The 27,134-nt window shown below is 37.0% G+C and overlaps 1 protein-coding gene across 2 annotated transcripts in view; it reads right to left on the bottom strand.

Annotated features, from left to right (window-relative positions):
* The window catches only part of LOC135225745 (uncharacterized), a 221,641-nt gene that overhangs the window by 23,117 nt on the left and 171,390 nt on the right, over nt 1-27,134 (bottom strand). Inside the window, exon 7 of one of the 2 annotated variants that reach the window (XR_010317084.1) lies at nt 2,803-2,839. The exons of the other annotated variant lie outside the window; for it this stretch is intronic. The gene's annotated coding sequence lies outside the window, so the exon portion shown is untranslated. Of the gene's footprint in view, nt 1-2,802; nt 2,840-27,134 lie in introns of those variants that run through there. 2 annotated transcript variants of the gene reach the window in all.

Genomic DNA, 27,134 nt, shown 5'->3' with positions numbered 1-27,134 from the left:
CACAGTTTTTTTATTTTCACGTCAAACCATTCTGAAGAGCAGGGCTTTCTCATTTTTAAAACTGTGGCTCTTGAGCCTCTGCGATTTAAAAATGTACATGGTGGAGAGAGAGAGAGAGAGAGAGAGAGAGAGAGAGAGAGAGAGAGAGAGAGAGAGAGAGAGAAAAAAAAAAAAAAAAAAAAAAAAAAAATCACTACCTTCCACGAGAAGTTGAAAATGACTATTTACAACCCCTTAGGGACCATGACTATTTACAACCCCTTGTGGGGCCTCCTTTACAAGACAATTGTAAAATTTTACCAACTTATATGTTCTTCCAATACATAATTTTTTGTTAAATTATAATTACTGCTCATGCAATATCCACATTATATATATATATATATATATATATATATATAATAAACCTCTGGGGTTCTAGTACAGGTTCTTAAGTACTTTATTTTGCTAGGATCGTAGACAGTAAATGCAATCCATGTTCAAGGAAAGCAGGCACAAAAACACTCCAGAAAAACTTGACAGTATTTATTACAAAACAGAAATAAAAAACTTAAATCAGCCTTGCGGGTTTAAGTCAAATACATACAGCAAAACAGCTTAAAGCAAGAGGACTAAATACCAGGTCCTCAACGAGCCACAAGGCACCCTACAGGTAAACATCTAAACCCTAACCAAAATTCAGAGGAGAATAAATATTTCATAAATCTGTGAGGATCCAAATATATGCCGGCCAAACCTATCCTAAATAACAAAAGGCTGAAGGAAGTGGAAGATATCAAAACAAGGAAAACCTTAAATTTACCTACCTAGCCATACAACTAAAGATATAGAATATTATCTACCAATAATCAATAAGGACAACAATAAATCAATAAGGACAATCGTTACACAACTCAAGAACCAATTATTCTCTGATCTGTCATTATTGGACCGTTTATTGTATCAGAAACTGTTTTATAATGTAATTAATGAATTTATTTCTTCTGTATTTTGTCGCCACCAAAAGAAGCTTCAGAGCCTGGGTGTTTTTATTCTTGATTTCAATCAGAGACACGACTGTATTTTTAACCTGTCCAATTATGTACTTTCAAAGAGAGAAGAATTTTTACTATCTTTCGGTTTGGATTTTTGCTTACCGTCTTACAGACCTGACTATGCAGATTCTATTTGCCATTTGAAGTGTTTGTTTCAGAGACTTTTGAAACTAGATATGATAAAAGACATCAGTAATTTGCAACAAAAAATGTCCTCTATTATTCATCAAACATATGCTAACCTTAAAACCTCCTGGACACCATTTTTTAGAAAGGATGATCTTAAATTATTACTTGAATTGAAAAAACGGGAAGATATAATTATTTGCAAACCTGATAAAGGCAAAGGTGTGGTGATTCTTAACAAAAATGAGTACATAGAAAAAATTGATACATAGAAAAAATTGAAACCATTCTATCTGATACCACTAAGTTTCAACTACATGGTGACCCCAACTTTCTCGATATTTACAAAAGAGAAGATAAAGTCAATAGATTCTTAAGGAAACTGAAAAATGAAGGGGTAATAAATGAAACTACATACCAGCAATTACATGTCACAGGTTCTTCTTTTAGTATATTATATGGCCTACCGAAAATTCATAAACCACCGCACACCTGTTAGACCCATTATGGCTGCATACAATAGTCCTTCTTTTTCTATCTCCAAATTTTTAGTATCACTATTAGCTGAATATTCCATTAATGAAAACACTTTGAAAAATGGATATCAATTTCAGGAACAAATCATCCATCAGGACGGAGACTACCAAATGGCCAGTTTTGACGTGGAATCGTTGTTTACGAATGTACCATTGAACGAAACCATAGATATTATTTTAAATAAGATTTTTATTAGCGATGACACTGTATTTCATGGTTTTAGCAAACCCCTTTTTAAACAATTTCTTGAACTTGCTGTGCAAGATTCCATGTTTATTTTTAATCAACGACTCTATTCGCAGGTCGATGGAGTTGCTATGGGATCGCCACTTGGGCCAATATTTGCGAATTTTTTTATGTCATATTTGGAAACAAAATTTTTAGACAATTGTCCTATTTCTTGTAAACCAATGTATTACAGAAGATATGTTGACGACACATTTGCACTTTCAGATACCAGTGGCAAATAGCAAAATTTTTGGACCACATTAACGTACAACATCCCAACATTAAATTCACATGGAGATAGAAAATGAAAAACAAATTACCATTTCTGGACATTCTTGTCACTAGAGTCAATTCAGAATTCACGACTGCAGTATATCGAAAAAGGCGTTCACGGGGATTAGCCAATAACTTCTATAGTTCTTGTCAGAAAAACCTTTAAAACTAATACCATATACACACTGGTCTATAGAGCTTTGAAATATTCATCCAACTGGCAAATTTTTTCATAACGAAATGGAATTTTTAATAACCTTTTTTCAAAAAAACTCCTATCCCAAAGACATTGTATATAACATATTTAACAAATTAGTAGGTAACTATATTCAACCGCCTCCTCCGCTAATGGATGTCCCAAAGAAACTGATGTATGCATCGATTCCATATATAACAGACTCGAAGTTTTCTCTTAGACTCTCCCAAATAATAGAACAAGAAATTCCTTATCTCAAAATTAAACTCATCTCAAACAATCCTTGCAAAATTGGCTCGATTTTTAATTTCAAAGATCGTCTGCAGGACTTCATGAGATCCAACGTTGTATACAAATTCAAATGCGCAGGATGCCCTGCACCATTACGTGGGATCGACTCTCGAAGATTTACTGCGATGAGATATTGTAGCCATATGGGTTTCAGCTATAGAACAGGTCAAAGAATTAGTTATCCTGAATTTTCTAGTATCAAGAATCATGCCACCAAATGCAAAATAAATGTATCAAAACAGCACTTCTCGATAATAGGTTATACTAAAGACCCGGGACCACCTAACTACCTTGGAATCTTTAATTATTAAAAGGCTGGTTCCCCCATTGAATACCAACACCTCGGCTTCACCTCTACATCTGGCATAGTCAACGTCTTGGACCTGGTTCTCTCAAAAATCATTCCTTGCTTTCCTTCCATTCTAGTCGGTTGGTACCTCAGTGGTTCTTCTTCTCTTTTTAACTATTATATTTTATTGGCATTTTAATGAATACTTATGTGAATCCTGTTTTTTAGTTTTTTTAATATATGCATTTCTCTTTTTACAGACTGAAGATGCACAAAGTTGATGTGCGAAACGTTTTTTATAATAAATCTTGGCCTTCATGTTTAGTATCAATGGACCTCCTGAACATATATATACAATATATATATATATATACATATATATATATACATATATTATTATTATATATATATATATATATATATATATATATATATATATATATATATATATATATATATATAATATATATATATATATATATATATATATTATGTTCAGGAGGTCCATTGATACTAAACATGAAGGCCAAGATTTATTATAAAAACGTTTCGCACATCAACTTTGTGCATCTTCAGTCTGTAAAAAGAGAAATGCATATATTAAAAAAACTAAAAAACAGGATTCACAATAGTATTCATTAAAATGCAATAAAAGTTATATATATATATATATATATATATATATATATATATATATATATATATATATATATATGTGTGTGTGTGTGTGTGTACAAATATGCATCTTTTCTTTTCAAAATTTGTATAAGTTATACATTACTTCACTGTATCCAATAATATTGTATGTATTCTCATATTACTGTCTTTATGAAATAACAACATAGCAGTCAATGTGCTGGTTTGGAAATCAGCTGATGGCAAATACGAATTCATTTCATATTTACCTCAATTCTGTGTGAATTTTCTTGCTTCTTGTTAGCATAAACAAATATCTAAACAAATATCTAGATACTTTACTTATATGAGACAAGGTCATTTTTCATTATATGACAAACTCCTAAGTCGAACTATGACTTGAATAAGTGTCATTGTGAACTAATTCTGTTGGCTATTTTTACTTGCTTTCATCGTAACACTAGCCCACATAAAAATATATGTCCTATTCTACTATGTCGTTTATATTGTACCTACAGTAATTGTTTACTATCGTACGATGGTTGAAATACAAGCAAATGGATTTTGCTGTTATCCAGTTTTGTTGTACTTAGCCAAAAAAAAAAAAAGTTCCCAAGGTTCAGGAACGTAACCCCCTCATTACTATTATTTCTTAAGGAAAAACGTTTAAATAATGCATTTTTATTCAACATGAGCTCTTCAGGAACGTAACCCTTGCATTAATCGAGAGGTGACTGCGTATATATCATAAATATCGAACTACAAATGTCCTTTAATATCTAATTCTCTCTACCTCGGAATTAATATATTTTCATATATGTTTAACCGAGGGGGAATTTTATTAAGCGATAATAGGATGGCGATCGCCAGGCTCGAACCAGCGAACTCTCAATCCCAGGACTGGCAGTGAAGCCTAAACCGCGGTGGCGTAGTGGTTTTAGGCTTCACTGCCAGTCCTGGGATTGAGAGTTCGCTGGTTCGAGACTGGCGATCGCCCATCCTATTATCGCTTAATAAAATTCCCCCTCGGTTACACATATATGAAAATATATTAATTCCGAGGTAGAGAGAATTAGATATTAAAGGACATTTGTAGTTCGATATTTGTATATGAATCACGGTAATGTGATATGACTGGTATATATCATATATATTATATATATAATATAATATAATATAATATATATATATATATATATATATATATATATATATATATATATATATATATATATATATATATTATGTGTATGTACTTATGTATGTACCATATCTGTCAATATATGTATACATATAGCTTATATGTATTTATGCACATTCTTTCATCCTCTTCCCTGATGTCGAAGTATCACTAATAATGATAACGATGATTATAATATTAATAACAAGTATAATGATGCCAACTTTAATGAATATTAATGTGATTATCATCAACATGATTAACCCTCTTACGCCGAATGGACGTATCAACCGTCGAGTCAAAATGCCTCCCGTATGCTGAATGGACGTATCATACGTCGACTCAAAAATGTTTTTCTGGGCTCAGCTCGTGTCGGCCTATGAAATATCCTTAAGATCATTATTTCTAGGTAAAATTAATCTAAAATTACCAGAGAAAAACAAAATTAAGAAAATGTCAGTAAAACTGACTCGCTCACTCTATAAAAGAAGTGTCGGTATGGGAATATAGGCGAGTGGGATCACTACCACGAGTCATTCACCATTTAGACCTTCCAACATAAAATCCCCACCAGAGAGAGCTGATACTAAAGGGTGATGCGGCCGCTACTACTACTACTACCGACGCCACGGACAGCAGCGCCCCTAGCGGTCATCCTTAATCATTAGCTTTACAGCGCTAGGTGCCTTTTTCCCTTGTGTTGTTTTTTCACGGATTACTTTCAACCATTACGATGGAACGTGCTGCAATTGCTTCGGCTAAGTTAAGTGCCTCATAAGTAGTATTTCCTAGTATTTTAGTCTTCCAGGGACCAGTATTTTCCTTTTCATAGGTCATATACGGTCTCCCGGTTGACTCGTGGCGGCCGTGTGCCGCCTCGTGTTTAAGATTTCCCTGTCTCCCATACTGGGACATCTTATGCTTATGGGCTTTCTATTTTTACGTTCATCGTATTATTACATCGTTTTTGTAGCTAGGACACAGCCCTTTTTACCATTTTCTCTTAGTTTGGTATTTAGGGCTATACTGTGTTTTCTGGCCCAGCATCCCAGCTCTTGCTCTTCATCGGCTACCGCTGGCTCCGAGTAGTCAACTGTTCTTCGGATCAGCTTGCCTCCTCCTGGGCTTCTTTCTCTTTTACTAAAAGTGTCTTTTCCTCCTTTACAATGTATTATCAGTGTTATTTAGGGCATTAGGCTAGCCTAGGTGCTTGTGCCATGTGTTGGTACAGACTGGTTCACGTGGCCCCTCTGTGGTTGTGTTGCTATCGCGGCTTAGGCCACCTGCGATCACGTGTCCCTTAGCACCTTACCCTTCCCTCCCTACCAGGTATAGGGAGGGGTCTGGTGGATCTCCTTGGTTGTCATGACAACCACAGTAGCCTACCTCCCTCTCCCTCTGAGGAGGCCTGGAGCTCCATACCAGCTGGGGTTTAGGGCGACCACTTGTCTCGGGTACCGGGTTACCGAGCAGGTAGTAGTAGCAGCGATGGGGGGGGGGGGGGGGGGTGGGGGGGGGGGGGGGGTAGGCTAACCCCTCTCTCTCTTCCGCCGTGTTTACGCCGGGACCCCCCCCCCCCTTGCCTCAGTCCCACCCTTCCCCTACCTTAACGGACGGAGCCTCCGCTGAAGCCGGGGGCCCCTTCGGTTATAGGTCCGCCAGTGGGCGGGGTGGGGAAATTACTAGTGGTCTGTTGCTTGCCTACTATATCCTGTTTTCCGCTACCGGAGGAGAGCTCGCTCCTTACCCGGGCACTCCTCTAGTAGACGAAAAGTTTTATACCTCATTATATACGGATATAACCCTTACTGTTACGGTGAATTTTATTTTAATTTATTTTATGTACTATCTCGTCGTTCTCCGTCGTGGTTTCATGGCTCCTCACCACTCCTGGTTGGAATCTTTTTCCTGTCTCCGGCGTAGCCTCAGACCACCTCCAACCGCCTAGTTACCACAAGTATTACGGCGGGGCTCTGGTTTAATCTAACTTACATGCTCCGGCATGCAGCGGAGTATTTGTTAGGCTGTAAGTGTGCACCTGATACTAATGTATCTCTCCACTTACAGGCTACCAACTGCCAGGTCCCAAGGTTGCAACGCGACGTTGTACGACCCCTGCGCCCATGAAGAGTGTAGGACCCACGCCCTGTGTGCCACCAACCACAACGGACTGATCGTTTGGCACCCGGAGGCTTGCACCATCTGCTATGACCTCGTGAGTCAGCTTTTGGTGGGGTAAGTTTACTCCTAGACTTTTCGTTCATCTTGATCATCCACTTAAACGCCTTAGTTTTAAGCTTCTTTAAACCGTATCTCCGCCGCTAGAAGCTTCATATCGCCTTCTCTTCCAGGCTGCTGCCGTGAAGGAAGTCGCCCTGGCAACCCTGAAGGCTTGGGTGGGTGGCTTCGGGAAGAACGCCGCCAAGGGCCAACCTTATATGCTCGATAAGAAGCTGGCCGTCCAGATCTTCCCCGGAGGCAAGGCGACGGGATGTGTGGACCCCATCTCGGCAGCCCCACTCATAGCCTCTATTCAGCAGGAGGTGCAGCAGGCGTTTGGGTCCGTCTCTACGCAGGAGCCGGTCCCAGATGTGGCCAACCTGGACCTGAATATTGAACCTATGGCGGTAGGGGCAGAGGATTTGTTGGTTGAGGTAGGTGTGTCGGGCGCCCAAGGTCTTTCCTTGGGTGCTCCTGGATCTTCTTCCCCTGTCCCTTCTTCCTCTTCATTCCAAGGCTCACGGGATCTGAGATCCCTGCCTGCTCGCTCTCCCGCTCTCTCTGTACCCCCCGAAGGTGAGGGGACAGAGAGAACAGAAGACCCTACATAAGACGACTTCTAAGAAGTCGTCGTCTTCTTCAGCTAGGAAGTCTACGACTTCCTACGCAGACGCGGTGAAAGCGAAGCCTAGCTCTTCCTATTCTAAGAGCTCTAGAAGCAAGGCTTCTAAGGAGAAGGCTCGCGCTCCGGCCGAGCCAGCGCCTTCTCCGGCATCTACCGGATCTACTCCGGTAACTCCTGTTGGGGTGGCGGGACCGAACTCTTTTGATCCCACCACTTTCTCAGCAGTAGTAATGCAGCATGTGGGAGAGATGGTTGGCTCTCTTGGCTCCAAGTTTGAGCAGATGTTTGCACAGCTGTCAAACACGATTAACCAGTCGGGTCAGTCTATCCAAGATCTCTCTAAACGAGTTAGAGAGCACGACGACCGCTTTGCTGGCCTCAACCAGGCTCCTCAGCCAAGCTCCCCTGTAGCAGGTACTGGTCTTTTACAGTTACCTCCTTATGAATCCCTACCAGCCTTCTCTATGGATAACCCATGGAGAGTGGCCGCTTATGCCCCCTTCAAGGACGGCATGATTTCTATCCCGGAGTGTGGAACTCGAAGGATTGAGGACTTCGAGTTCTACCCTCCCGGACTGACTCAGCCTTTCATTGGTTATGCTAGGCTGACCGTCACTGCTCTCAATAGAGAGGATAAGATCTCCCGAGAGACTGTGCTGTATAGTAGGGATCATGCACAGCGGGAATGGGTTCACTGCCTGGAGGATTGGGAATGTACCAACACCAAACTCCAGGCATTCAAGAGTCCATTCACTATCTTCACTACGGAGGAGGAGGCTTCTCTTCCGTTCGCTACTAAGGTAGTAGAAGCGACTCTTCAGGCAGTCCTTAAAGACGAGCCCATGCCACAGTTGAGGGAAGCGGAATCTACATCTCCGCTCTTCCCGGCCTTTGGAGAATTGTGGGAGAACTTACCTGCCACTTTCTCAGTAGGTAAGCTGAAGCCAGACTGCGCAATGGATCAGTTGGCGAGAAGTTAATTCCAACCGACTGCCGATGACCCTACCCTATTCAGGCAGAGTTTGATGCCCGTACAAGATTTGGGAGGTCTCTTAACTCCCTGATCATTACGGAGATGGCTGCCCTGTCTTACGCTACAGAACCATTGTTCAAGATACTGGCTAAATCCCAGCTCCAGACGGTCCAAGCCGATGCTTTTGACTTCTTCCTAGCCAGAAGGAACTGCCGAAAGCATGTCTTGCAGGAGGCAACTATCAGGCATGAGCCTAATAGACTCTTAGCTTCCAGCATGTGTGGGGTGCGGACCTCTTCCCAGAGGCCTCTGTGAATGAGGTGCACCACGAGGCGCTGCTAGGCTTAACCAGAGCCTTAGAGCCAGATGGGGCATCTCTTCCAAGAGGAAACAAGAGACCGCCCCGGCTGCTGGTAAGAAACTAAAGAAGACAGGTAGAAGGTTCCAACCTTACCAGAAACAACAAGCAGCAACAGCATTTCATTCAGGCCGTCCCAGTTACACAACAGGGACAGCCGTCAACCTCGAAGCAGACACAGCCCATTCTCCTGTTGTCTCCTCAAAGTCAACCTTCCACCTCTTATGCACTCTCGCCGGCCTTCAATTCAATGTATGAAAGCCAGGCCTACCCAACCTTTAACAGGTTCTCTAGGGGTAGCAGGGCGAGAGGCCACTTTCGCCCAGTGTGGCACAGGAAGAGCTGCAAGAGGCAAGCACTTCAGAGGAGGGCGCGGAGGTCAACCCGCTCAACAACATTGAGGCTCCCCAGGTAGGAGGGAGGCTGTTCCTCTTCCGTCACAGGTGGGGTTCAGCAAATGGGCACAGAGCATCGTGTCCAAAGGATTGGGTTGGAGTTGGATCAAAGATCCTCCTCCAATCAAATCATTCTATCAAGTACCATCAAAGGAATTGACAGATTATGCGGAGGAACTCCTTCAGAAAGGAGCTATTGCGAGAGTCAAGCATCTAAAATTTCAAGGTCGCTTTTATTCAGCGTGCCAAAGAAAGGCTCAACAAAAAGAAGGGTAATCTTAGACTTGTCAAAGCTAAACTCTTTCATTCGTTGCGACAAGTTCAAAATGCTCACCATCTCGCAGGAGGTACGGACCTTACTTCCCCACCCCCGTTGGGGCCGTCACAACCTCTATCGATCTTACAGACGCATACTATCATATCCCTATAGCCAGACACTTCCGTCCATTCCTAGGCTTCAAACTAGGAAATCAGAGGTTCTCATTCAAAGTGATGCCCTTCGGTCTGAATGTAGCCCCCAGCGTATTCACGAAAATACCAGAAGTGGTAGTTCAACAGTTGAGAACTCAGGGGATAATGGTAGCAGCATACCTCGACGATTGGTTGATCTGGGCACCAACGGTCGAGGAATGTCTCAAAGCCACGAAGAAGGTAGTTCAATTTCTGGAACATCTGGGGTTCCAGATAAACAAAACGAAATCCAGACTCACTCCGGAGTCTCGTTTTCAGTGGCTAGGAATCCAAAGGGGATTTGTCTTCCCACAATCTGTCAATTCCAGTGGTCAAAAGAAAAGAAAATAGCCAAGTCTGTGAAACAATTTCTCAAATGCAAACAAACATCAAGGAGAAACCAGGAAAGAATCCTGGGTTCTCTTCAGTTTGCCTCAGTGACAGACATCCTCCTGAAAGCAAGGCTGAAAGATATAAATAGAGTTTGGCGATCGAGAGCAAACGTCAAATCTCGAGACAAGTTGTCAGTAATTCCACAGATCCTTCGCAATCAGCTCCGTCCATGGACAAAAGTGAAGAATCTTGCCAAATTAGTACCCCTTCAATATCCCCCTCCAGTGTTAACCATTCACACGGATGCCTCCCTGTCCGGTTGGGGGGGATATTCTCAATTCAAACAAGTTCAGGGGACTTGGTCAGTTCAGTTCCGCCAGCTCCACATAAACGTTCTGGAAGCAATGGCAGTATTTCTTACCACCCTGGAAGAGACTTCTTCCCCCGAAGAAGTCTCATCTAAGACTAGTTTTGGACAGTGCAGTGGTAGTACATTGCATCAACAGAGGAGGGTCCAAATCCAAACACGTGAATCATGTCATGATAGCCATCTTTGCGCTAGCAGACAAACACAGATGGCATCTGTCCGCCACTCACCTGGCAGGGGTAAGAAATGTGATAGCAGACGCTTTGTCCCGGTCAGTCCCTCTGGATCATGAATGGTCCCTAGACGGACAGGTCATTCCAGTGGATATGCCGGAGAGTCCCAGGCCTACAAGTAGAATCTCTTCGCCTCACAAGCGAACCACAAGCTTTTTTTGCCCTTCCTATGTGGCCCCCAACCTGGACCCTCTGGCCTATGCCACGGACGCCCTGTCATTAGATTGGAATCAATGGAGGAAAATCTATATATTTCCTCCAGTGAATCTTCTTTTGAAAGTCTTGAGCAAGCTGAGGACTTTCAAGGGACTAGTAGCTCTGATTGCTCCAGACTGGCCAAAAAGCAAACCTGGTATCCTCTGCTTCTGGAATTGGGTCTCCGACCTCAACGGATTCCCAATCCCTAGTTGTCGCAATCAGTACAGAAGAGGACTGTGTTCGCTTCCTCAGGAATTCTCCAGACCCTAACTTTATGGACTTCATGAAGTTTGCGGCTAAAAAAGATGCTTATATTGATCCACAAAACATCCTCTTTCTAGAATCAGATAAAAGAGAGTCAACTATTAGGCAATATGACTCAGCTGTTAAAAAATTAGCATCCTTCCTGAATGAATCAAACACTACAACCATGACAGGTAATTTAGCTATATCCTTTTTCAGGTCCTTGTTTGAAAAAGGTTTAGCAGCTAGCACTATTACTACTAATAATTCGGCTTTGAAGAAAATCTTTCAGTTGGGTTTCCAAATAGACCTAACAGAATCTTACTTTACGTCTATTCCCAAAGCCTGTGCTAGACTCAGACCTTCTCAAAGGCCTACTGCAGTTTCATGGTTCTTAAATGATGTCCTCAAACTAGCCTCAGACACTGACAAACTCGTCTTACACATTCATGATTGCTCCTTAGAAAGACGTTATTTTTGTTAAGCCTGGCTTCAGGAGCCAGAATTTCAGAACTGTCGGCTCTATCTACTTTCCCCGGATCGTAGCTTTTTAGCAAAAAATGAGGACCCTCTTGCAAGGTGGGCTCCTTGGGAAAGTCATCCCAGTTCCGCAAGATCCTTCTCTCTGCCCCAGTATCAACTTTAAGAGCCTTTCTATCTCGTACATCCTCTAGATCCTCAGGTCCTCTCTTTATGAGAGAAAAAGGTGGCACTTTATCAGTGAAGAGGAATCAGACAACAGATCCTTTACTTCATTAAACAAGCCAACCCTGATTCATTTCCAAAAGCACATGACATCAGAGGAGTAGCCACCTCAATTAATTACTTCCAACATATGAACTTTGAGGATCTTAAAAAGTATACTGGATGGAAATCACCGACAGTCTTTAAACGTCATTACCTGAAGTCCTTGGAATCTTTCAAATTTTCTGCTGTAGCAGCGGGAAACATTGTTTCTCCTGATACTGCATAGTAGTTGTAGTATAGATCCAGGTCTCCTTTCTACCTACCTCGTCCAACAATGCCTCACCCTATTGCCATGCTACTCGGGATACTCTAGCCTTAGCCGCTGAATCATATTGGTGGATTGTCCCTTATTTTTTTTGCTAGGGACATCCACGTTATGTACATATAATGCACTTCAGTGTTTCTACCCTTATTTTTATGCTAGGGGTAGAACACAAATGAGGTTTTAGTTTGTATTATTTTGTAAATATCTTAATTAAGTGAATCATTCTATATTGTTTTTGCCATTACACTATTATGTATTACCATGTCTAATATAAGTTAATTTTTAAGTACTTTATATTGATTGCTTTCTTTACCATGCCATTGTTTAGGATAAGTTAGCTTTAAGTACTTTTGTTTGTATACTGTAATGTCCCTGATTCACTTATATTATATAACTCTTTTTTACTATTGGGTTTCATTTGTCCTTATTCCCATCTTGTCTGTTTCTCTGGTACTATTTCATAGGCCGACACGAGCTGAGCCCAGAAAAGGGATTTTGACGTAGGAAAAATCTATTTCTGGGTGATTGGCTCGTGTCGCCCTATGAAACCCACCCTGTTTTCTTTTACCCACCCTACAGGACAAGATGTTCATAGATTAAGGATGACCGCTGGGGGCGCTGCTGTCCGTGGCGTTGGTAGTAGAGTAGTAGCGGCCGCATCACCCTTTAGTATCAGCTCTCTCTGGTGGGGATTTTATGTTGGAAGGTCTAAATGGTGAATGACTCGTGGTAGTGATCCCACTTCGGCCCTATATTCCCATACCGACACTTCTTTTATAGAGTGAGCGAGTCAGTTTTACTGACATTTTCTTAATTTTTGTATTTCTCTGGTAATTTTAGATAAATTTTACCTAGAAATAATGATCTTAAGGATATTTCATAGGGCGACACGAGCCAATCACCCAGAAATAGATTTTTCCTACGTCAAAATCCCTTTTTTAAAAATTCGCGGAAAAATACTTATAGGCCTACCAGCCGAAAACTTTTGAATCACGAGCCTTGGGGATGCTGGGAGTTCACGGATCAAGGCGTTGTTTTGTTTACAATCGATACGCAGGCGCGCAAGCGCGAATTTCTTCATTATCACACGAATTTCTTTATTATCACACTAAAAAGTATCAGTGACACATTTCAAAAATTATTTTGTCACTGACATAATTTTTGCACCATTTCAAATTATCCTTTACATGAAGTATTATATATGAAAATGTGCGAAATTTCATGTAAAATACAACAAAAAAATACTCATGATTGTAGCTTTTATCAGTTTTGAAATATTTTCATATAAAAACGATAAGTGCCAAAATTTCAACCTTCGGTCAACTTTGACTCTACCGAAATGGTCGAGAAACGCAATTGTAAGCTAAAACTCTTATATTATAGTAATATTCAATCATTTGCCTTCATTTTGCAACAAATTGGACGTCTCTAGCACAATATTTTGATTTATGGTGAATTTATGAAAAAACGTTTTCCTTATGTTCTCGCGCAGTAACTCTTCCGATAAATTTTTTCGTTCGATTGTCCTAATGTTTGCACCATTTTAAATTTGCCGTTACATAAAGTTTTATGTATGGAAATGTGCGCAATTTCATGCACAATACAACTAAAAACAACCCATGGTTGAAGCTTTTATCAGTTTTGAAATATTTTCATATAAATAACGTTAAGTGGAAAAATTTCAACTTTCGGTCAACTTTGACTCTACCGAAATGGTCGAAATATGCAATTGTAAGCTAAAACTCTTATATTCTAGTAATATTCAATCATTTACCTTCATTTTGCAATGACTTGGAAGTCTCTAGCACAATATTTCGATTTATGGTGAATTTATGAAAAAAAAAACAAAATATTTTCCTTACGTCCGCGCAGTAACTATCGAAAAAATCAATTTTTTTTTGTGCGATTGTCGAAATGTTTGCACTATTTAAAATTAGCTGTTACATAAAGTTTTATATATGAAAATGTGCGCAATTTCATGTAGAATACAACTAAATATGATTTAAGGTTGTAGCTTTTCTCTTTTTTCAAAATATTTGCATATAAATCACGATAAATAGAAAAAAAACCACGTTCGGTCAAATTTGACTCTACCGAAATAGTTGAAAAACGCAATTGTAAGCTAAAACTCTTACGTCCTAGTAATATTCAGTCATTTATCTTCATTTTGAAACAAATTTGAAGTCTCTAGAACAATATTGTGATTTATGGTGAATTTTTGAAAAATATATTTAACTTTCCTCCGCGCGCCGATTCATGGCCGCAAGTCTCCGAAATGCGTACATCGTATTATCCTAATATTTGCTCCTTTTCATATTAGCCGTTTTATAGAGTTTCATATATAAAAAGGTGCGCAAATTTACGAAGAATACAATAAAAAATAATTGAAGGTTGTAGCTTTTCCCATCTCCCAAATATGTGCATATAAAAATATATATAAAAATTTCGACATTCAGTCAACTTAAACTCGTCCGAAATGGTCGAAATCTGCAATTTTAATCTAAAACTCTTACAGTATTGTAATATTCAATCATTTGTCTTAATTTTGAAACAAATTGGAAGTCTCTAGAACAATATTTAGATTTATGGTGAATTTTTGAAAATAAAATTTTTTTACGTCCGCGTTACGAATTCGTACATCTTTTTGTGATAATATTTTACCGGTGTTGCTTTTATTGTTTTCCAATGTATTATATATCAAAATGATTGCAATTTAGTGTACAATACAACGGAAAAAAAGTAACTCGTTAGCTTTGACCGTTTTTTGCACAGCGTGATTTGAATACAATTATGTATGAATTTTTTTTTTTTTTTGCTACCATACATCGCATTATTTACATATGATAATGATATTATTTTTCATTTCTGATGGTTGCATACTAAACTTCAGGCAATGACAAAAACTCTTAATCTTCAAAACTAAGCGCGCTGTGATTTTTTGAAAAAATTATTTTTTCCGCTTCCGCGCTCACTCCAAACCGGCCCTGGCATACGGGAGAGGTTTTGATTTTTAGGGCTTCGGCGTAAGAGGGTTAATATCATGAATACTTTACATGTATTGTTATTCATTGGCTAAATAATGGTCTTTACCCACACAGGCCCTACGACCACCAGACAAATTTCTCGGGTATCTGAACGATACTTTGTATCCTTGAAACTCCGGGGTAGGAAAGGTTTTCAGTGTGTGTGTGTGTGTGTGTGTGTGTGTGTGTGTGTGTGTGTGTGTGTGTGTGTGTGTGTGTGTAATGTTTGGTGCACATTTCTTCAAGTTAAAAGACGTGAATTGTGCCATGGAAATGTATTATATAATTAATATTTCTCATTTGATGGCCATTCCAGTATTATACTCTACTTAAGAGTACTTAGGAGTTGGAGTGAATGAAACACTAAAAGAATTCCATATGCTAGTGTTACTAGTAGGACCACCAACATCCTAGTCTTTGTTCACAAAACAAAGTATATGGGCGGGGTAACTAGTAAAGTACGTCATAATACAGTATCAATGAGTGGGAGGGCCTTCAGAAATGACGTTTGGCAAGCCTCTATCTCAGCGCCTGCTGGATTTAGCCAAGTTTCCCTTTAAATTTCTTTGATTTACTCCAATAAGTGCCTTAATTATCAACAACATTAGACATCACTGCATATTTTTGCCAATTAGGCTGTGGCTTCAAACAGCTATTTCCAAACTACAATCCATATCCAATGCTTGGTACGATTTTCTCGATGAAAATCAATTAGACACTGTCTTGAAATACACATTAGGTCTTTCCTATGATAGGAAGTCTAGAAGTGCAAGATTTAAATACCTTTTTGAAGTACCCTAGGTCTTTTCCATGATAGGGACTCATAGGACTTATAATGGAAAAGCACAACTACTTCTGGGTAAAAGAAACTACCGGCTCTTAGTGCTATAGTGATACAATGCTTGCTGCCAATACTTACGATACATTTTGGAAAATTATTTCTTGGAAATTTTTATTACTTTCCTTTCTAATGAAGATCAAGTACTGGCATAAACTGGTTGTATGCTTCCTGTAGACATTAATGATTTCTTTCACATACAATCTTATGTAATGGGTACTGGCAACTGTTTTGTTTGACTTATCAGTGTGTGCATGGAGTATCATTAAATGAATCTAATAAAATTACTCATGAATTGAAATTAATCAAATGCTTGATGTAAATATGGCCACAGGTAATAATTCTGTGGCATAAACTGTATATCTACACTTTCAATAGCAAGTGGAAGCCAAGAAATAAAAGTTCTGAATACAGTATTCGTAACCAACCCCCAACCTTGAAAATGCTATTGGAATGAGGAAAAATTCGGCTGATTTTATGGAAAACTCCTTGGATAAGATCTTCCCTTTAGAATTTCTTGATGTTTAATAATATCGCAGCAATTTCCAATTTAATCTCAACACTGGGACTTACACTTTTCTTTAGGAACTTCATTGGCTTGTAAACTATGGGCAAAAAGGCCATTCAATGATCCGATAAGTGTAGCTTCATTATTGGTTTTATCCAAGATCTTGGAACATAAAACATACCTACAGGTTCAAGATGGGGAGAGATGGAAGTCTCCCTAATTCATTTATGAAAGAATGGCAAAGACATTATTATTGGTGCATTTGGTAGCAGAAGGTGAAGGACTTGTTCCCAGAAGTGTCTTGGATTTTGGTGTTAAATGTTGATTCTTAGCAACATTTAAAGGATTCAGTAGTGTGGACAGTGTTATGCTCAGCAATGAACTTGCCAGTACCCCATACCTCAATTTAAAAATTGATTCAAGTTTGGTCAATTAGGTTTCTGGTTCATTATAGAAATTATGTATATTGTATTAACTGTGTAATTTCCTTAAGTAATATCTACCTAGTTTGCTACTAACAGTGTGGGGCATCCGCTTAAGGGGGTGGGGCCGGCCAGGCTAATAGGCCGTTATTTAACGACAGGACTTTGACATTCATACCACTTAATAAGGTGACTTGGGACATCTCCAAACCGCATATGATTTTCGCCTCTGACCTTCGGTTTTGTGACGCCAGGGCAATTTATCCCAAAAATAAACATTTTTCAAATTCTATCTCCTCCCTTGATATTTAATATTAAGACCTGGGATTACTACCATATATAGACCTGATGTAGACCTCCAATCAAATGGATTTTTTTTTTTCTAAAAGTTATTTCTTTGCTAGATATGAATTTTTCAATATGGTAAAAAAATAAACTATATATAGAGAAAAAAATTATAAAAAAAAGATGAAACAAAAATTGGAAAAAAGGGCTCTATTTGATTGTTCTATAATGTCTTTCTGAGTTATATACCAATTTCCAATGTTATAGCTTTAAAACTAAGTGAGGAGATAGATTTTGAAGGTCAATAAGTATAGTTTTGAGATACGGGCATTCAGTTTTCCTTCGTATTTCTATAAAGACAATGTTAATAAATAATGATTATTATGAATGTATATTTCTTTTTTGTGTATTAATAAACCAAAACTATTTTATTTATCATAATTTAATCATAAATGATGATCCCTCTGCTCATATATCGTAGCCTGGGGCACTGCTTGAGGCAAGATGGGGCACTCCTTCCTACGTAACCCCCTCTCTCCCCCCCTTCACTAACTCTGCTTATTACAGCGAATTTTCTTCTGTATGTTAGCGAGATGTTTTCCTTGTATTTTCCTCTTTGGCATGATGACATTCTTGCCGAAACAAAGATACACAAACGTAAGTTCAAGAGAATGTCAGAGGTGAAACTCGAAGGTGTACTCTCTTTTTACAAAGATAATTTAATAAATCATGATTATTATGAATTTCATATTCTATTTTGGGTATTAAAAAACCAAAACTATGTTATTTATCATAAATGAAGATCTCTTTGCTCAAAGATCGTAGCCTTGGGCACAGTGTGACGTGTGCTGTCAGGCAAGAAGGGGGCGTTACTAGGCATCCCTCCCCTCTCTCCTCACCAACTACGTATATATCATGATATTCTGTAATAATACTTGAGTGATTTTTCTTCGTCTGTATGTTAGCGAGATGTTTTCCTTCTCTTTTCCTCATTGGCATGATGAACTTCTTGCCGAAACATACATAAACATACGTAAAAGCAAGCGAATGTCACGAGGTGAAACTCGAACGTGTAACCTACTTGAAGTCTGTGGTCCAACTGATTCATGATTGAACCAGATACTCGCTTCTGCGAGCCACGGAATCTCTACAGATGCCATTCCTCACAAATTCTTTGCCAATAATTATCAAAATTTACGATAACAGAAGAAATATTGCATTTTCTTGTACGGATGAATGTTTTAGGCTTATTGAGTTATGTTTACTAATTACCCTGTAACTACGAAAGTAAGAGGAATTTTGACGAAATATTTCGTATACGTATTCTCAACTGCCATATGAAGCTCCATGAATTTTTTCATGACTTTGCATTTTTCGCTCTATACCTCCATATATAGGGGTTCCGGCCGGCCCCCTTAATCGCTGATCAGCAATCATGGAATCAGTCATTCACAAGGTTTTCCTTGGAGTGCTTCTCATGCTATCTCGCTGGTAGGAATCGCAGCATCGTAGGACAAACGTGTTGCATATGCGATGTTTATCGGTAGGCTAAGCCTCAGCCACGGTCCAATAATCATCAACATACATGAAACTACTCACATTACAATATTAGCTGACAATAAAGGTAATAAAACTATTCTCACCTTCTATATTATTGGCATATCTTCATAATAAATAGCCTATTCAAGGTATATGTATGAAGTACATTGGTAGTCTCTCTCTCTCTCTCTCTCTCGGGGGTTTGTGGCATGATGAAGCAAAGAAAATAAAGCTTTCTTTTTAGGCTGTGTTTAGGAAAAACATGAATAGAATCGGCTTTACGACTTCATTTATTTTTATATTTTAAATGATACAATAACTATCACTTGTACTACTTTGTACTACTAACACGGATCTGTTGAGTCCAGTGTTAACAATTTTGCATTTTTAATGCTACCTTTCATTTTTCAGATAATTAGCAAGAAAATTTTTGATCCAGCATCTGGCAGGAACACTTGCATTTGTTTTCAAATACATCTAACATACGTCTTTTGACATAAAACCTTTGTAATGTTAAGTTTAATATTTCTTTTATTCTACTATGTTTGATATATCATGTAAGAAAAAGAAAAAATCTTACAAAACCATTTTCAGGAATTGAACAGGTTTTGAAATTATCTGGAATCATGTAACGTAATGTACAAGTACACTGTGTATGTTAGAAACATGCCTGAATCGAAAAAGAGAGCAATCGGTTGAAATTGGCTGGGTGGCATTGTTTGTGTATGATGTGAATTTTTTAGCACTTTATGGAGCAAAATCCAGCAAGAAATTGCCATTCCTATTTGGCAACACTGGCCTGACCCCTGTTTTATGTTGTTATTGAAGTCGTGTTCGCCACGTTCTTTAAATTGTACCCATATAAAAGATTTAAATTGTACCCATATAAACGAGTAAATTATGTGGCATCCAAAGGCCCCAATTCTTTTACTCTCATGGGAAACAAGCCTAAACGTCAGATGAAGGTTATTACGTGTAATATATTAACATGTGTTGTGAAGAAAAGAGGCTAACATGAGCACGCGTACCTAGGCTTCTAGCTGTAATCCATGGGCTAGTAGGCTTCATATGTACAATAGCATGTATACTACATATATTTTTAAGGGTAATGTTGTGAAATAACTTTGAAACTATCTTCAATTTAGTTTAAGGTGATAGTTGAAGACATATTTGGTGTTTGAACTACAGTAGGCAGTTATAAACATAGGATTAGTGGTCTTGGGTGGGTTACCTATAAAAGTAGGCAGTTTTTAGCAATTTTTGAGGGGGTTACCAAGATAACACCACGAGTATTTACTTATCACTGAGGGGTTCTGGGTCCTATCCCCCGCGATGATCGAGGCCCTGCTGTACAACCTTTAAGGGGGCCGGCCGGCTAATGCCGTTTTTTAACGACAGGATTTTGACATTCATACCACTTAATAAGGTGACTTGGGACATCTCCAAAGCGCATATGATTTTCGCCTTTGACCTTCGATTTTCTGACGCCAGGGCAATTTATCCCAAAAATAAACATTTTTCAAATTCTATCTCCTACCTTGATATTTAATATTAAGACCTGGGATTACTACCATATATAGAGACCTGATGTAGACCTAGATATGAATTTTTCAATATGGTAAAAAAATAAACCCTATAAGGCGGTCCCCGGGTTACGACGGGTCCGGCTTACGACGTTCTGAGGTTACGACGCTTTTTCTTAAATATTTATTGAAACATCCGCCCTGGGTTACAACGCTGACGCTTCCGACGCTCGGAGTTTACGACGCTTTTAAAAAACACATATTATGATAAGATAAGAATCCTTTATAGTTTAGCACAGTTTCTCTCTCTCTCTCTCTCTTTGTATTTTCCAAGAAAATAATCACTATAATTCTCTCTCTCTCTCTCTCTATACTACAAAGATGTATGTTTTTTAGTATGATAAATAAATGATTTACTATTTTTCAAATATAATATTAATTTTATACAACAATAATATCAATTCATTAAAGAAAATACCATAGTGAATTAGTAAGATTTAAGCTAATATTTAAAAAAATTATCGAAGAATGAAGGAAATCCCAGTCTTCTCTGTAACCTTTCCAGGTACTAAAACTGTCAGATATATATCATGTTCTGTGACAGCCAAAAGGGGGAAGAGCTAGGGGAGAGCTGCAGTGTTGCAATCAGTGGTCCTGACATTTTCCCCTCTCTCTCTCTCTCTCTCTCTCATTTACTGAGACTCGAGATTTTTTATGTACTTGTACTATTTGTTTTTAATACTTTCAAATAATAATAATAATAATAATAATTATTATTATAATAATAATAATAATAATAATAATAATAATAAATAATAATAATAATAATAACTGTAATTACAAAATTCATATGTGATAGTATTCTAAAGAAATACAATACGTACTAATCTATCCATGTCACTTTTAATTAAGGTTAACTCACTCTCTCTCTCTCTCTCTCTCTCTCTCGCCACACAAGATAATAATGAGTCATAGTGTAACGCCCTCCCTCTCTTTCGCTGGAAGCGTTATAAACAGAGAGATAAACACTTTCTCTCTCTCTCTCTCTTTTACCGAGAAGAAAGAATTTTTATGGTACTAGTATGTAAAAATGTTTATTGATAATTTCAGTTATTAATAATAATAATAATATAATAATAATAATAATAATAATAAAACTTTAATTACAAAATTCATAATGGTCGTATTTTAAAGAGATGAAAATGACCTTTCCATTTCACTTGCAAGGATAATTCCTCTTTCTTACTGAGATGAGAGAATTTTTATGGTAGATGCACGTGTTTATTATATTTTCAAATAATAATAATAATAATAATAATAATAATAATAATAATAATAATAATAATAGAGTAGTAATAATACGATAACTAATTTCAAAAGAAAATTCTTCCCTTTGTCTTTTTCTGTATCAATTTCCCCACCTCAACTCGAGTGACACTCCAAGCTTAACAAATGCCATACAATGGTCAACGAATTTAATGGTTTTTATGTAATCAATCAATCTCTCTCTCTCTCTCTCTCTCTCCTCTCTCTCTCGTCTCTCCTCTCTCTCCTCGGTGAGGCCTTCTCTCCTTCTCTCTCTCCTCTCTCTCTCACTGAGATGAGATCATTTTCATGGACGTGTATGTAATAAGTTTATCATTAATATTTTCCAATAATAATACTATAATATTTTCCAATAATAATACTATAAGTACAAAATTCATATCTGAGTATTTTAAATACAATAATCATTCCACTTCTCTCTTTTAAACAACTCTCTCTCTCTCCACAAGATACTTGTCATACATTTGGTGTTTCTATTTCTTCCTTTTATCTCTCTCGCTCTCAGCAAAAGAATTGATAGTCAGACAAACATAATTGCACAGTCCTCTCTTTTTCTCTTCTTCTCTGTATTTATGGGAGGGGGAAAAAGTTGCTACAGACGTTCATTTCAATCTATTGAAACCTAAGGAGTTATTTCTCATCTCTCGCTCTCTCTCTCTTGTATTTTAATGAAAATATACAGTAATTTGTGAATACACAGTGTTGCACATGAAAAAAGTAAATTAGTGATAATTTTAGAGATACGGCCCTAAGAAAAAATTGCAAATTAGTAGTGAAATTTTCCCTGTGGACATGTTTTTAAGAACGTCGTTCCGGCTTACGACGATTTTCGGGTTACGACGCGTCTCAAGAACGGAACCCGCGCCGTAACCTGGGGACCGCCTGTATATATCGAGGAGGAGGAGAAGAAAAAAAAAAAAAAAAAAAAAAAAAAAAAAAAAAAAAAAGAATGTATATTTCTTTTTTTGTGTATTAATAAACCAAAACTATTTTATTTATCATAATTAATCATAAATGATGACCCCTCCCTCTGCTCATATATCGTAGCCTGGAGGGGCACTGCTTGAGCAAGATGGGGCACTCCTTCCTACGTAACCCCCTCTCCCCCCTTCATTAACTCTGCTTATTACAGCGAATTTTCTGCTGTATGTTAGCGAGATGTTTTTCCTTGTATTTTCCTCTTTGGCATGACGACATTCTTGCCGAAACAAAGATAAACAAACGTAAATGCAAGAGAATGTCAGAGGTGAAACTCGAAGGTGTACTACTCTTTTTACAAAGACAATTTAATAAATCATGATTATTATGAATTTCATATTCCATTTTGGGTATTAAAAAACCAAAACTATGTTATTTATCATAAATGAAGATCTCTTTGCTCTAAGATCGTAGCCTTGGGCACAGTGTGACGTGTGCTGTCAGGCAAGAAGGGGGCGTTACTAGGCAACCCTCCCCTCTCTCTTCACTAACTACGTGTAAATTATGATATTCTGTAATAATACTTGAGCGATTTTTCTTCATCTGTATGTTAGCGAGATGTTTTCCTTCTCTTTTCCTCATTGGCATGATGAACTTCTTGCCGAAACATAAAACATACTAGCAAGTGAATGTCACGAGGTGAAACTCGAACGTGTAATCTACTTGAAGCCTGTGGTCCTACTGATTCATGGTTGAACCAGAATACCAGATACTCGCTGCGAGCCACGGAATCTCTACAGATGCCATTTCTCACAATTTCTTTGCCAATAATTATCAAAATTTACGATAACAGAAGAAATATTGCATTTTCTTGTACGGATGAATGTTTTAGGCTTATTGAGTTATGTTTACTAATTACCCTGTAACTACAAAAGTAGAGGAATTTTGAAGAAATATTTCGTATACGTAATCTCAATTGCCATATGAAGCTCCATGAATTTTTTCATGACTTTGCATTTTTCGCCCTATACCACCATATATAGGGGTTCCGGCCGGCCCCCTTAAGAGGGTGACCAATGAAGCAGTAATTTCTATATATTTACTTATAGAGGGAGTGTAAACAACAGAAGGCCCCTTAAACCAAAACTCTGCTTCATGCTTTATAACTGAAGGTTAAAATAAAATTTTTACCACTTATTATACAGCTCATAGCAAAACCCCAAAAATACAGGTGGGGAACTAATATTAGACCCCTAAGTTCATAAGTATTAGAGCTGAAAAAACATTTTGAAACTTTTTGAAAATATGTAGAAAAAAAAAATTTATTCAAAAATAATCTTTCCCACTTAAAATTATAAATATATAGTTATTATACAAGTTGTAAAAGTTTAACTAAAATTGGTTTAGTCATCTTGGAGACCAAAGTATTTATTTTGACAAAATATTTCATCAAAATTCCTTTTACTTTCATAGTTACAGAGTAATTAGTAAAAAAAATAACTTCATCAGCCAATCACACTGATCCATACAAGAAAACGTAGTATATTTCCCATTAGCCAAAAACATTGATCCATACAAGAAAATGCATTATTTCTTGTTATCAAAAATTTTGATAATTACTATCAAACAAATTGTGAGCAATGGCACCTGTAGAGATTCCCCATGAGTCACAAGACAAGAAGTTAATGCTTACATGGCCTTCAGAGCAAGTAGAAATTACACACACACACACACATATATATATATATGTATGTATATATATATGTATGTATGTATGTATGTATATATATATGTATGTAATATATATATAGTATATATATATATATATATATATATATATATATATAGATATAGATATAGATATAGATATAGATATATATAGATATATATATATATATCTATATATATATATATATATATATATAGATCTATATATATTCTATATGTGTGTGTGTGTGTGTCTATATATACTATATATATATATATATATATATATATATATATATATATATATATATATATGTGTGTGTGTGTGACTATACATAATATAAATAAAAATCAAATAAATAAATAAATAAATAACAAATAAATATATATATATAAATAAATAAATTAAATATATATATATATATATATAGATATGTGTGTGTGTTTATGTATGTATGTATGTATGTCCCCGGATTACGATGGGGGTTCTGTTCTTAAGACGCGTCGTAACCCGAAAATCGTCGTAAGCCGGAACGACGTTCTTGAAAACATGTCCACAAGGAAAATTTCACTAATTTGCAATTTTTCTTAGGGGCGTATCTCTAAAATTATCACTAATTTACTTTTTTCATGTGCAACACTGTGTATTCACAAATTACTGTATATTTTCATTAAAATACGAGAGAGAGAGAGAGAGAGAGAAACCATTAAATTCGTTGACCACTGTATGGCATTGTTAAGCTCCGAGTGTCACTGGAGTTATGAGGTAGGGAAATTGATACAGAAAAAGACGAAGGGAAGAATTTTCTTTTGAAATTAGTTATCGTATTATTACTACTTCTATTATTATTATTATTATTTGAAAATATAATCAAAACCAACGTGCAATCTACCATAAAATTCTCTCATCTCAGTAAGAAAGAGGAATTATCCTTACAAGTGAAATGGAAAGGTCATTTTCATCTCTTTAAAATACGACCATTATGAATTTTGTAATTAAAGTATTATTATTATTAAAATAATTGAAAGTTATCAATAAACATTTTACATACTAGTACCATAAAAATTCTTTCATCTCGGTGAGAGAGAGAGAGAGAGAGAGAGAGAGAGAGAGAGAGAGAGAGAGAGAGAGAGAGAGAGAGAGAGAGAGTTAACCTTAATTAAAAGTGACATGGATAGATTGGTACGTATTGTATTTCTTTAAAATACTATCACATATGAATTTTGTAATTATACAGTTATTATTATTATCATTATTATTATTATTTGAAAAGTATTAAAAAAAACAAAAAAATAGTACAAGTACATAAAAAATCTTGAGTCTCATAAATGTGAGAGAGAGAGAGAGAGAGAGAGAGAGAGGGAGAGAGAGTAGAATAGAGAGAGATTGAGAGAGAGAGAGAGAGAGAGAGGGGGGGGGGGGGAATCTCATGAACACGTGCTTGCAACACTGCAGCTCTTCCCCCCCATGGCTGTCACAGAACCTGATATATCTGACAGTTTTAGTACCTGTATCTCGAGAAAAGGTTTACTGGAAGTTACTTGAAAGAAGAGTGGGATTTCCTTCATTCTTCCATAATTTTTTTAAATATAAGCTAAAATCTTACTAATTCACTATGGTATTTTTCTTTAACGAATTGATATTATTGCTATATAAATTAATATTAATATTTGAAAATAGTAAATCATTTATTTATCATACAAAAAAAACATACATCTTTGTAGTGGAGAGAGAGAGAGAGAGAGAGAGAGAGAGAGAGAGAGAGAGAGAGAGAGAGAGAGAGAGAGAATTATTATTTTTATTATGTGATATCATATCAACTTATTAAACTTACTAAAACAGTATTAATCAAAATTAATATTTGAAAATTAGTAAATAATTTTTGTATTATAAAAATGTATTTAGTCATGAAAATAAACATCAAAATACACTAATTAGTGATTATTTTTGTCGGAAACTACAAAGAGAGAGAGAGAGAGAGAGAGAAACTATGGTTTTTATATCCAAGTCTAAGTAGAGTATAAATGGATTCTTTAAGTGAAATAATGTTTCAATGATATTTTGCTGTTTTGTATTAAAGGATATGTATACTGTTTGACAATGCGTTCCTTATCCTTGACTATGGTTACCATAGTTTAATAGCGTAAATTAATTTATGCGCCCTCCGCTCAGAAACTAGTTCTGCGTGTGAGGTATCGTTAAAAGGCACAAAAAACCGTCGTAACCTTGGAATTTGCGTTGTAATCTAACCAGAAACTTAGTTTTGTTAATTATGTATACTGGAAACAAGCAATGATTTTTTCATTATTTGCGCTTTTTGGACTGTTATAAACTGCGCATCCCAAGCTAGTGTATTCACTCGCTTGGAAACTAGTTCCGCATATGAGGCGTCGCTAAAAAAATTTAAAAAATACGACATAAAAAGTTTCGAAAATCATCATAACCTCAAAATTTTTGTTGTAATCTAACCAAAAACTTATTTTTATTAATATACTGTGCTAAACTATAAAGGATTCTTATCATAGTATGCGTTTTTTAAAAGCGTCTTTAACTCAGAGCGTCCAAAGCGTCAGCGTCGTAACCTCGGAACAAGCGTCGTAACCCAGGGCGGATTTTTCAATGAATTTTCAAGAAAAAGCGTCGTAACAAAAATCGGAAAACGTTTTGTAAGCCGCACCCGTCGTAACCCGGGACCGCCTGTGTGTGTACATATATATATATATATATATATATATATATATATATATTATATATATATATATATATACTATATATATATATATGTATTATATATGTATATATATATATATGTATATATATATGTATATATATATATGTATATATTAT

The sequence above is a fragment of the Macrobrachium nipponense genome, chromosome 13 (assembly GCF_015104395.2).
Source record: "Macrobrachium nipponense isolate FS-2020 chromosome 13, ASM1510439v2, whole genome shotgun sequence".
Lineage (NCBI taxonomy): Eukaryota > Metazoa > Arthropoda > Malacostraca > Decapoda > Palaemonidae > Macrobrachium > Macrobrachium nipponense.
Note: the sequence above shows the minus strand (reverse complement) of the source record. Positions and strands in the feature narration are given on the sequence as shown.